Source organism: Hyperolius riggenbachi, chromosome 1, assembly GCF_040937935.1.
Source record: "Hyperolius riggenbachi isolate aHypRig1 chromosome 1, aHypRig1.pri, whole genome shotgun sequence".
In the NCBI taxonomy this organism is placed as follows: domain Eukaryota; kingdom Metazoa; phylum Chordata; class Amphibia; order Anura; family Hyperoliidae; genus Hyperolius; species Hyperolius riggenbachi.
In genome coordinates, this window is record NC_090646.1 from 464892489 (window position 1) to 464906398 (window position 13910).

The 13910-nt window shown below is 44.9% G+C and overlaps 1 protein-coding gene across 2 annotated transcripts in view; it reads right to left on the minus strand.

Annotated features, from left to right (window-relative positions):
- SLC8B1 (solute carrier family 8 member B1) overlaps positions 1-13910 on the minus strand; it is a 102091-nt gene that overhangs the window by 87242 nt on the left and 939 nt on the right. Inside the window, exons 1-3 of one of the 2 annotated variants that reach the window (XM_068239669.1) lie at positions 8661-8729; positions 5788-5824; positions 1751-1860 (exon numbers count right to left, since the gene is read on the minus strand). The gene's annotated coding sequence lies outside the window, so the exon portion shown is untranslated. Of the gene's footprint in view, positions 1-1750; positions 1861-5787; positions 5825-8660; positions 8730-13910 lie in introns of those variants that run through there. The other variant, XM_068239660.1, reaches the window with a different exon arrangement.

A 13910-nucleotide genomic window follows, 5' to 3' on the forward strand; every position in this document is an offset into this window, starting at 1 on the left:
ATCGCCGATCTGCCTTTATTGCCGCTTGTGTTTACATTTAGCCTGCGAGCCGCGATCGGCGGCCCGCAGGCTATTCACGGAGCCCCCCGCCGTGAATTGACAGGGAGCAGCCGCTCGCGCGAGCGGCTGCTTCCTGATTAATTAGCCTGCAGCCGGCGACGCAGAACTGCGTCGCTGGTCCTGCAGCTGCCACTTTGCCGACGCACGGTATGAGTGCGCGGTCGGCAAGTGGTTAAACAGTATCTTACTTTATATTTGCCATTAGGATTTATTCTACTTGATTTGTTAGAAAAATTCACAGATGAATTATATAGTTACATAGTTTAAATAGCTTTTTGGGTTGAAAAAAGACATATGTCCATCAAGTTCAACCAGAAAATAAAGCCTAGCCTGGACCCTCACATATCCCGGTTTAAAAAAAAAAAGGCGAAAACCCCTTACAAGGCAAAGGGAAAAAATTACTTCCCGACTCCAGATGGCAGTCAGATAAATCCCTGGATCAACAGGACCGGGAATTTCCTTCCTAGTAATTACAGCTCTGGATGTCATTCAATGCAAGGAAAGTATCTAAGCCCCGCCCCCTTTAACCTCCTAAGGACCATTGGCTTACTCCCCTCTAGTGATCAGGCTATTTTTTACAATTCAGTGCTCTGCAGCTGTAATAGCTCGCTGCAGAGCCATACAACGCAGAACACAAACCAGGCTTTTTTTCATTTTTTTAAATAAAATCACTTATTTTTTTATTTAATTTTCCCTACCCCGATGGCCAATCACAGCGATCCATCAGCCTATGAGAGGTGATCGCATCTAAAGCCTCTCCAGAGGACAGCTGAGTGGCATGGCTGTCCCCAGTACAGAGCTGCATTAAATCACAGCGCTGTACAATGTAAATAGACGGCGGTTTCGCCATCTAACAGTCTGCTAGAGACGATCACCGTTGGTACCAGTGGAAAGTGTTCTTTACAAGAGTGATTACAAAAAACGGAATGTACTGCCACAGGAAGTAGTTATGGCAAATTCCATATCTGTGTTTAACCACCTTACAATTGCCTAATGCCAATTGGTGGCAAGGTGGTAAGGTCGCGATTCCCTGCAAAACACTCCCCCAGGACTTGACGCCAATTGCAGAAGCCTAGGGGCAATAAGGTAATCAGCCAAGCTTTTATATAGCCCTTCGATGTATTTATACATGTTAATTAGATCTCCTCTAATGCTGGGAATACACAATGAATTTTTTTGGGCAGATTTACTGGCCGATCGATTTTCTGATCGATTTCTACTCACTTCTATGAGAAAATTGATCAGAAAAACAAATCGAAATTAGATCAGACCTGTTGGAAATTATCTATCGAGCAATCTACCTGCCAAAAACTCATGGTGCATTCCCAGCATAATGCTGTATCCCACATGGTACGTTTCTGTACCGTGTATCGACCAGCTGATCCGGCCAGCTGATAATATTCAGCTGGCCCGATCAAGCCGCTTGACTCCCGCTCGCTCGATCCCCGCCGGCGGACAATGGCAGGGAATCGAGCGCTGATTAGGAAGCGCCGGCGGGGACGAGCGGCAATCGATCCGCACGGACGAGCGGGGACGTGGCTGGGGTTGATCCGGTGGCTAATCAGCCGCCGGATCGACCCGTGTATTCCCACCTTTAGGCATCTTATATAATGGGCTACTAACAAAGCCAATATTTAATAAAATTAATAGCTGCCACAGAGCAAACAAAAAACAGAAGACTCTTGCTCACCCAGCACTCCAGCGGTTTGTCCTGTCCTGCGGAGAGGGGAGGGGGAAAAGAAGCAAGTGGCCCACTGTAAGGTAAAGTGCATTCGGCTGAGGATTTTTCAACCAGGCAGACTGCAGAAGAGAAACGAGATAACTTAGAGAGACCTATAAACATGGTGGATTTTCAGCCCCAAACAACTGCAGTTGATTCTAAAAGGCAACAAAAAAAGTCTATTCTTGTATGTAGCTTTATTTCCCCAATTTTCAGTGCACGTTTCCTTTCTTACATCACCTCAATATTTAGATTGCTTTGTTTTGGATGAAGTGTGCATTGGTAGCCTCATTGTTTAAATCCAGCAAAGATGCATTTTAACTAGTGATCTAGCCCCCCTGCTGCTTCTGCTGAGAATTACATGTCAGAAGGCCCGATTTCAACACGGTACATTTCAAGGCATCGGATTGCTGCATAGAGTGGCTGAAAAAAATCAAAATTATGAATCCACCTTTTTAGAAGTTATTTATGCGAAAGCAAACCTTTATGTAATGCAGATTTTACTGCTACTTCTTAATACAGCTGATGTATTCTTTTTTGTTTTATTTGCTTGCATGAGAGCTACCTCCTTGGTGGTGATATCAGCACTATGCACAGGATAGGGATAATTCACAGCATTTTAGCCTGCTCTACTCTGCAGTCACCTAAACCTATCAACTGAAACATTGAGTTTCCACTAGTGCCGGCACTTGAGCACAGCGATTACGCATCTGAATACCTCTAGCCATACCATGCACGTTTATAGGGATTCAGACGGGTTGTCCAGAATTCTGAAGCAGTGTTTCAGAATTTTTTCATGCATACAAATTCAGAAGCATCCTATTGATTTCAATGGGCTGAGATACCGGATCTGCATTCGTGCGTGTGAGATCGGGCACAAACAGCCCCAGTGGAAGCAGTCCCATAAAGAGGAACTAAAATGACATCTAGTTGAATGCAGTAAATTATTTAGGATACCCACTTTTATATTAAATATCCAGGTAGACCAGGTATATTTTGTACTGGCTGTAGAACTCTCAGTAAAGGAACATTCTACAGAGATCACCTGTCAGTACTAAAGATGTAATAAATTTCAGAAAGTAAATCAGGAAGAACAAAAAACTTTTACATTGGGCAAACACTGAGTAATTTATAAATTAATATTGTAAAAAAATAAATTTATTTATGTTACTATGACTACAGTTCCTCTTTAAAGTGTACCAGAGACGAGTCTAACTAAAAGTTATATACATACCTTGGAATTCCTCCAGCCCCATCTGCACAGAGATCGCTCCCACGTCGCCGTCCTCAGCCTCCTCTATCACCGGTACCGGGTCCTGTAACTTCCTCCAGTTGTGGCCAGTCCGTGCAAGAGAAGTGCACCCTCTACCTATCTCTCCGGTGGACCTGGTACAGAAGACGAAGAAGACGGAGGACGGCGGCGTGGGAGCGATCCGTGTGCATGGGGCTGGAGGATTTCCAAGGTGTGTATAAAACTTTTAGTTAGACTTGTCTCTGGTTTCCTTTAAGGCTGCTTTCACAGTGGGACGTTACAGGCGCACGTTAGAGCAGCCTGTAACGCAGCCCAACTCACAGTAATGAAAAATCAATGGGCTGTTCACAGTGCCCACGTTGCGTTACAGTGTAACACTGGACGTTCTGTGAAAGTGCAGGGTGCTGTGCGTTATATGCGGTTAGCCGCATTAGACTGCTTGCATATGCTCAGTTGTGTTGGAGGAGGGGAGAGTCCGCTAGAGACCCTAGCCACATGGCTAATTAATATTCACTGAACTGTGTGACATGCAGTGTTTATTTCCTGGAGCGGCCGCTTTGTGCGGCGATTGGCTGGCGGGACCACGTGATGTGGAGTGTTTCGATCACGTAGTCTCCACCAGCGCATGCGTCAAAAATTACACATCACGGACGCATCAAGAGCCGCATAACACGGCTCTATGTAGCGTCCTCCTTTACCACCACCATGCGTTGCGTTAGGGGACGTTATGCGACCTTAACGTCCCCTCTAACGCAACGTACAAGTGTAAAAGAGCCCTAAATATCAGAAAGAGCTTTTATTGGTTCTTAGTTTGAAAAAGGAAGGATAAAATCCATCCAGTATAATTCTGTGTAAACAGGCAGTGGTAATAAAAACTACACAGCTAATCATTTCTTACTGCCCGGGAGAAAAGGATACTAGGATAGGACACGTGAGTAGAACAAACATACCTACCTCCCCAATGAGGTGTTGGGCATACATGAACTGGAAAGAAGGCACCAAAACGTGAATAATAAAACAAAAAAACAAAACTTTTAAATATGGGATGGTGAGATTTCGAATACCTCCCAACAAAAGACCACACCCACTATGAACAGAGGTAGCCAATACATTAATGCACGTTTTGAAAAAGTATGTTGCAGGTATTATTCGGGCTTCCTCAGAACTATTAAAAAAGATACTTACCTGGGGCTCCCTCCAGCCCTTCTGTCCCTCGCCACAGATCCGGTGGCCCGGGGTCCCCTCTGTTGCAGATGCTGACCTCATCAGGTTGGCATCTACTGTGTCTGCACCGCTGGTGATCGCGGTCACGTGGTTTGGAGTGTTCTGCGCAGGTGCAGAAGTACTGTGCCTGCGCAGAGCAAGCGCGACCATGGGCGGTGCAGCCATGTGCTTGTGCACAAGATGCTCTTGTGCAGAAGGTCGGCATCAGCTACTGAGAGGATTTGGGGACACCGGAGCTGCAGCAAGGGACAGATAAGGCTGCCAGGGACTGCAGTAAGCCCCAGGTAAGTAGATCTTGTTTTTCTTTTTCCTCTTCCAGTGTCCTTTAATGCATTTCCTGTAGCAGCAGGGACACAGTGCAACAGATTGAGACAGCCGCACATTAAGTTTGCGTTTCGGTGGGTACAGTGAAGCAGTCAATGAAACGTATTCTTCACTCCTACTGTTAACGTGCACATTTACTAATTAAAACACTGCATGGAGTGCGCTACCATACTGCAATCCGCTATACCACAACACTCCCGCCGCACTACAAACGTCACATTGGTTGTGCATTGCAGTGAGGTAAACCACATTACAGAGTGGCCATTACACTGCAAAGCACCACTGTGAACGGGGACTGAGTGGAGATAATCATCCCCACAAAGAACGCATTAGAGGCACACCTGCTGTTTATTGGCAAGATTAATGACACTAATGCTGGGCATACACGGCAGGAAGGGAGGCTTATCAATAGAGCCTGATGGCTCGAATGATAATATCCGACGTGTCCGATACCCCGCCTGATCGATACTGTGCTCGATACCGGCGGGGAGAACAATTCCCAGAAACGAGCGGCTCATTAGCCGCTCCAGCGGGAACGAGCGGCAATTGATCCGCGTGGCTTGATTGATAATATCCAACAGGTCCGATGACCTGCCGGATAGATTCCCCGCTCGATCCGCGCGGACGTGCCGGGAGTCGATCCGGCAGCTAATCGGCCGCCGGATCGATCCGTGTATGCCCAGCATCGCACAATGAGATTATCAGTTTTGGGCCAAACACCTTTGCTCAGTGCAGATATACCTCTTATATGTTTGCACATTTTGCAAAGCATAGGGCTATTTTTAGCATTTGCCAACCGAATGAAAACGGATACAAATGGATCAGCTGGAATTGAAATCGGATCAGTTTTCACAGATCCATTTACCAGAAAGTGCCAATGTGAACCGGCCCTTAAGAGACCTGCGGAAGTGGCAAGAATACGCACAAAACTGGTTGTCGAAAAGCGCACTAATAAATTGGTTACTATCCATAATAAAAGTATTTTAAAATTAAAAGTATTTTTCTTTTCTCAAAAGAAGACCTCACGTCTTCTTTTGAGGAAAAAAAAATACTTTTAATTATTTTAATCTCTCCTGGACACCCAATTTGCATTTCATATCTAAAATAGGCATGTTTGTTCCAGATCTTAAATGTTAGGGAGCAGATTTACGTCACATTTGTATGCATACACTACAGAATCAAGAAAACACAGAATACATATACTTACGACCAAAGATGCTTGGAGAACTCACAGAAACTGTAGCCTACAAAAAAACAAACAGAAAAACCAACAGCAGTCAGTCAGGTATCTTTACACCTCAAAGTCTCTATAGACCGCTAGGGGGAACTGGTTCATTTTTGTTAACAAAGCAAAGGTGAATACAGGCATGAGTAGCATCGCCTGCACAGATCAAGACTCAATCAACAGTTGGGGGCAGAGTGCTGTACAGACCCATTGCTAGCTTACAGGCTAGTGATGAATACTGTTGCTATGGAGCAGGGAGGAGGACATGCGGCGCATGAGGCAGCGGGAGAGGTAAAAAGCAGAACAATGCCCTTGACCTAGACCAGGCATTGGCAAACGCGGCCCTCCAGCTGTTACGGAACTACAAGTCCCACAATGCACTTGCCTTTATGAGTCATGACTGTGGCTGTCAGACTCCTGCAATGCATTGTAGGACTTGTAGTTCCTTAACAGCTGGAGGGCCAAGTTTGCCCATGCCTGACCTAGACTATGATGATCCAGCACTCTTGGTGACACATCTTTCTTTGCAGCGGTGACCCCCAACCAGCCGCCCTGGTTGAAAACCATTACCATGTATGAAGCATAAAAGGTATGGAAAAGACAATCCACCCTTAGTGGATCGGTCCAATCGTGTCCCGATTTTGGAACAGACTTAAGTCTACCATCACTCAGCTTTTTTCCACTGGCATACGTTCGGATCGTAAAGTGTTTTTATTGGGCTTAAAAACGGGCCAAATTTAAGAACCCGCAACATAGACTGCTGCAGTTCATAGTGGCGGACAGAACTTGTGGCCCTATCCATTACAGTGATGGAGAGTAGAATTCATCAAGTTTGATCTGTTAGGATTATGATTGATGAATATTGATTTGATTGATCTGATTATTGTGTTCATTTTTTTTCCTTTACTGCATTTGCTTTTATATTCTTGGCTGTCTCCTCTATGTTGGAGGATTCAGCCTAACGCTGTATTTGTACTTTTCTATGCTGATAGTTTCAATAAACTTTTTGTTTATGAAAAATAGGAGGTATGGAAAAGCTTCTAGAACAGGGGTCTCAAACTCGCGGCCCGCGGGCCATTTGCGGCCCTCGATACAATATTTTGTGGTCCGCGCCGACAAAAGCTTCCTTATAGTTCGCTTCAGTGCTCCCAAGTAATCCACCGCATCCCCACCGCTAAACGAGGGCTGCAGAGCCCCCAAATCGCACGGGGGGCAATTCGCCGGCATTTCCTGGAAGGGGCAGAGCTTTCAGCTTCAGCTCTGCCCCTCCTGACATCAATCGCGGCGCATTGCCGCCTCTGCCCGCCCCTCTCACTCTTCCTTCAAAGAGAGGGGCGGGGAGAGGCGGCGGTGCGCCACCAGTGACGTCAGGAGGGGCAGAGCTGAAGCTGAAAGCTCTGCCCCTTCCAGGAAATGACGGCGCATTTCCCCCCGGGCGATTTGGGGGTTCTGCAGCCCTCGTTTTGCGGCGGGGACACGGCGGATTACTCGTAACGGGAGCACTGAAGCGAACTAGAAGGTAAAATAGTTCACTTCAGTGTGAATTTGATTTTGAAATAAAAATCAATGCAAGGGATTGGGGGGGGGGGGGGGGGGGGGGTTTAGGGCGGGAGCTGCTGATTGACCTTTTTTGTGAAATCCCTTATGCGGCCCAGCCTCATCCTGACTTTGCCTCCTGCGGCCCCCCAGGTAAATTGAGTTTGAGACCCCTGTGAAGGTCATTTAAGCTGAGAGCAAGACAAACTGACTTTTCAGCCATCTTTCAAAGCACATTATAAAAAACATGGTTGAAAACTAAATTGTCATACCTGATATAACTTGTGGCATGGTTTTATTTAATGCTTCAGGACGTTCTTTGTTCAACATGCATACTTACCAAGAAGACATACCAGTAATCAGCTATAGACTATTATTGGAGGCAAAGGGGAAGAAAGAGGCGCCCAGGGTATAATAAAACTATGTTAAAAGCAACTAAAATGAAAAAGTTTGAGGTGGCTCACCTCAATGATGACACTTTCAAATAATTTGTAACATACTTTTAAAGTACATTTGGCAATGCGTTTTGTGGGTCTCAGCCCACCTCCTCAGGCCGAATACAGTGCCTGAAGAAAATCAAGCCAGTGTTTGAGGCTTGTTCCCTGTCTGGCCATCGGCCAAGCAGGAAGTGACGCATGTGTGACGTGCGCTTGCCGTCACTTCCTGCTTTGGGTATGCGGAAACGTATTGTTAAAATACGCTCCCCCACATTGTGTGCCGCCACCCCATAGACTAACATGACTTCAGATGATGCAGATCGCCGCATGTTGACACAGCACCGTAGCGTTACCTTAATTTTGGACCAGCGTCGGGAATGCGGTGAAAACCTCACTTCCAGCGTGTCGCACCATAAAGTAGCAGTATGAAAGTCTTCATAGACTTTCACTGCCCGGCGGTGGGGTGCGGTGAAAATACCGCAGTGCCCCGGTGTGAAACGGCCCTGAGAGATCCATACTGGCGGATCGTTTCGGCTGAGCCTATTATTCTACTATGCACACTGCCAGCTCCTTGCCGCTTTGTCATGTGCTGCATAATTGTCCCTCCTCCAGCCTGTAGGCTAGTGACACGTCTGTACATAACTCAACCTCAAACTATCATTTAAAGGATTGAGTCCCAATCCCTGAGAGCAACAGTAATTGTGCGTGTGTGTATGCACTTTTTTTAGTAATTAGGGTGTAACATGATTGTACGGTAAATAGAATCAAAGTGGTGGAACTTTCTATGGGCAAACTTTCTATTCCTTCCTCTCCTATCACAGCCGCATTCCCGTCTGCAAACAAATGCAAAAAATCCGAGCTCGATTGTCTCCGGCTACTCACAGGCGCAAGGCATCCTGCTCTGTGCAGCCGCATACCGTACGTTCACTCGCTTCATTTGTCACAGAGGTTTGAGAGGTCCGAGCTAGAATGGTTAGGTGGAGGACAGAGCACACGAACACGAACACACACACACACACACACACACACCTCGACAAGGGGGCTATAATACTTGTTCCATCCCCCACTAGGTATTAAGGGCTGCTCAGCAGTTTCCTTTTGCATATGCATGCTAATTTACACAACACTATCAGTGCTACACCCCCTCCTGGAGCTGAATCAGATAAGGTAATGGCCATCCAAAACTCCCTACCTCCTCAAGACCTTTTTTTTCCAAGCCTCCTACACACTGGCTATTAAAGCTAGTCATGCAGTGAGGGCTCTTTTCCACTATGAAACGTGATCACAATCACATTGCCATGCTATCGCGCTTCAAATTATCTTCCACTACCACGCTACTATGCTCAGTATAGGAGCTCAATCGCATCCAAACAGCGGCAGAACAACGATTGCACTTGGGACAAAATAGTGCCGCAATTAGGGCTCACTCACACTACAAGAGCTTTTCTTAGTGCTTTGTGAATTTAAAACTCTTGCTAATGTAATGCTATGTGTGTGTGCACACTGGAGCGATGTGATTTTGTAAAAATCCCCGATACACTGGATTAAACTCAGCAAATAAAGACTGCCTTGGAGAATCCAGCATGAATCCAGGGTGTGTATAGTGACCCTCCAATGGGCTCTATTCTCAAAGAGCCAAAAGTTCCGCAAAATTTTACCGCTATATTCCCGCCAGCGGTAAACTCCGCATTTTTTCCACATTCACTAATATTTTCCGCATGCGGGAAAAAAGATGCGGAAACAGGCATTATTCATGCGGGAATCATGCGGTAAAAAGGTCGCATGAAAAAGTGTTTAAAAAAAAAAAAAGTTAAAGTCCACCAAGCACAGCCCTTAAAGAGACACTGAAGCGAAAAAAAATTATGATATTATGATTTGTATGTGTAGTACAGCTAAGAAATAAAACATCAAGATCAGATACAGCAGTCTAATTGTTTCAAGTACAGGAAGATTTAAGAAACTCCAGTTGTTATCTCTATACAAAAAAGCCATTAAGCTCTACGACTTTCAAAGTCGTGGAGAGGGCTGTTTTCTGACTTTTATTATCTCAACTGTTAGTTAATTTTTTACTTTTCCTCTGCCAGAGGAGAGGTCATTAGTTCACAGACTGCTCTGAAAGAATCATTTTGAATGCTGAGTGTTGTGTAATCTGCACATATTAGAGAATGATGCAATGTTAGAAAAAACACTATATACCTGAAAATAAAAATATGAGAATATTTTCTTTGCTGCTAATCTTCTAGTAATTATTCATAGTACACAACCAATTCATTATATCATATATTTTTTTTCGCTTCAGTGTCTCTTTAAGCCTCCACACTTCATTAAAGTCAATGGGATGCGGAATATATCACCTACTACTTGTAGGTGATAAAAATTCGGTAATTAACGAAGAAATGATGCGCCTGAACATCTTTGAGAATTGATCTTTTATTGCGGAAAATACCGACTTTTGCGGAAATTTTACCGCATGAATCCCGCACTTTTATCACACTTTTTCCGCATGCGGAAAAAACATGCGGAACATTTTGAGAATTCCAACTTGCCGGTATTTTGGGTGCAAACTTCCCGCATGTACTTTACCGCATGCGGGAAGTCTTTGAGAATAGAGCCCAATGTCTGCTAAAGATCTGGCATGCGGAATCTTTAACAATCCCCGACATCAGACTGACTACTGAGCGCAGTTCTCCCCACTTATCCCTCCTATGGTAAGCTGTTCCATCGCATGCTGCTTGTTGTCCACCACACCGCATAGCAACAGACGCATCTGTAAAGCGTCAGCCCGGCACTGTCACCTGAGCGACCGAGTTCCAATATCTGCCAAGCGACTTGCCTTGTACGTGTGTACCAGGCTTTAGGCAGCTTACACACTATGCATGTTACATTGCGATAGGATTGATATGCAACTGTGATGAAAAGTTGCATCACGTGTAAGGAGTACAATGCGACGCATACAGTACATTAAAGTATGTGTCACTGCCACTGAAAATGCGGAAGTTGTCTGGTATATGCACAGCATGCTGCACGTTATTCTGATGGAAACCGCCACCCTCATGATAGGGCAATGTAAATATACAATTGAAATAAAATTGCATCACTTTGCGATTATTGTGCCCATTGTGCCGGAATGCAATGGATGCAGTATGAAAGGACCCTTATCGATTTTCCTGTTCGATTCCCAGCAGTGTTCTAATCTGCCAGAAATCTATTGCCCCAACATGTCTGGTCGATCAAATTTTGACCCCCCAAAAAAATCAATCAATTGGAGAGGACAGAAAATTTCCATTGATCAGGAGTAGGTGTAGTAGTTGATCGATGGGCCATAACATTGCACTACATCATATAGCGCAATGCTGCAGTTAGACCAATTTTCAATAGATTTCCTGCTGAAAAACTTACTAATCAATGTGCTGTGGGCAGTAAGAAATAATCCCTTTCTGATCAGATTCTGATTGTTGAGGGATCAATTATTTTGCCACATTGGGCTCTATTCACAAAGGGCAGTTTGGTAAAAACAATTTGTTCGGTAAAATACCTCATTCGGTATTTTACACTTTTTTTCCCCAAATTCACTAAAGATTTTGCGCATGAGGTAGATGTTCGGTAATTTACCTCACTAGTCGGCGATTCTAATTTTTAGTGCGGTAATAGGTTTATTATTTATTGTATTTATAAAGCGCCAACATATTACGCAGCGCTGGACATTATTTTAGGTTACAGACAATATTTAGGGGTGACATACAGCAAAATGACAATACAGGAATACAAGAAAGACCAGATCATACAGCACAGTATGAGTACAAGGTACTGCTTAGTCAGTCACTGGATGGAGCATGGAGATTAGGCAAGTTAGGTTCACTCAGATGCATAGCATGGGTTTACAGTAATGGAGGTGCATGATCAGGTAGGACACAAAAGGAGGAGGACCCTACCCAAAGGCTTACAATCTAGAGGGAGAGGTAAGTACACGAAAGGTAGGGGACCAGAGTTCAGCTGTGGGTTTAGAGCACTTGTGAGGGGTGGTAGGCCAGAGTGAAAAGGTGAGTTTTGAGGGCCTTCTTGAAGATGTTGAAGGAGGGGGCTGCCCTAATGGGTGGAGGTAGGGCGTTCCATAGGGTTGAAGCAGCTCTTGAGAAGTCCTGGAGGCGTGCATGGGACTGGGTGATACGGGGGGCAGTCAGGCGAAGTTCATTGGAAGAGCGGAGTGAATGGCTAGGTGTGAACCTCTGAGTAAGATCGGAAATGTAGGGTGGACAGGTTTTGTGGACAGATTTGTAGGTCAGACAGTATCTTGAATCTGAACACTCGGCTGAAAAGCTTCTTGCATACTATGATGGGTCAATGAACGGTGGACAAGTAAGTGACAGCCTGTGACAGAATGCAAAAAAACCCCTGCTTACTCTTCATTTAGGCCTCTTTCGCACAGGAGGCGAATACGGTGAATACACCACCTGTCAGCTGCTCCTGTGCACCACCTGGACGCTTGCTGCCTGATAGTGCATGGTACCGGCAGTGTAGGGGTAGCCGCTCTATAGATTCACATCTGAGTGTGGCCCGATGCCGGCTAACACTACTGATGCTAGATAACACAACTGCATGTCAAGTACTGACACACGTGGTGTTACAAATGCTGTCATTTAGTTGCATTTACACCCAGGGGCATAGCAATAGGGGTTGCAGAGGTTGCGACCGCATCGGGGCCCTTGGTCCAGAGGGGCCCAGAAGGGCTCTCCCTCAACAGCAGTATTAGCTCTCTATTGGTCCTGTGCTCATAATAATCACGTCTATAGATGCTTTCAATGATGGTAATCATTAACAAACTGTTTCCCATTCCATTCTTGCACCTCTGACACTGTAGTTGCCATTGGCAGATTTTGGGGTGCCTTATCAATTATTATGTATAGAGTGCTTGGGGGGCCCCATGTTAAACTTGCATCGGGCCCACAGCTCCTTAGCTACGCCACTGTTTACATTGCACCAAAATGGTGCTTTTGGCTGGCAGCTGAACTGCCTGACAAGAGCGCATTTCCACCTCCTGTGTGAAATCCAAAGATGTAAGTGCTGCGAAGTCCTTGCTTCCCATCATCACAAAAAAAAAGGTGTGTACATATGCTAGAAGCATGTGACAAGATCCCTTCGGGAAATCGCAAAGCACTTGAAAAATGCTTTGTATAGCGCTTTCATGAATAAATACATAGTATTTATTCATTACCGGGTGAAAGAGTTCACTTCCCGAGTGAATCGTTGTGAAAAAGCTCTTAGAAAAGCACCTTTCTAAGCGCAAGGCGCAGGGAAAAGTGGAGGAAAAAACTCTTCATAGCACTGGCGATTTATGATGTGAACAAAGCCTGATGGATTCTACCACACTGACCATTTGATCTTTAATTTTAGAGGTAAACGTCTTGAGAATTGTTTGAACAGCTAGTTTTGTACCACTTTATGCAGCACATTGTTTATGTGGCCATCGCTATCCTCGCTGCTCCAACAACTGAGATATTCCCACAAATACAATCATTCATTCAGTATGTAAACTGTCAAAAGTTTATTGATCGAGCATGTTCTGGGCAATGTATCCTATATGCTGATTCTATATCATTGATCAAAAATTCCCGAAAGATCAATACATGTATGGCCAGCCCTACTCTCTTCCCTCTCCTATGCCTAATCTTTATCCAATTGCCTTCCTTGCTGATACCTCCACCCTTATGCCTAACCTGAATCAAACTAATAGTCCTATACCCTAGAATTATCTGCCATATAAATGGTTTCTAAAGCAGGCCATACACATATAGATTTCTGCCCAGTGGTCCCAAACGATTGACTCAGAAAGAAATTGATTCCTACCATAAATTGCAGAACGATTTTAATAGTTTCTGGCAGAGAATCCATTGGAAAATCAATTGAACTGCAGCAGTTCCCTGTTTATTGCAATGCCAGGGCCCGCTAATCAATGGCTGCTTCCCCCCTCAATCAACTAATACTTTCAATTGATTAATCAGGCATTTTTGTGGTATCAATCCCCAGCAGATTCAAACAGAAATATTGATTTGTGTATGGCCTTGCACTTTAGATTAAAAAAACTTTGCTGAGGTGGGCAATAAGACCACCTCTGCTGAGAATCCTGCATGTGAA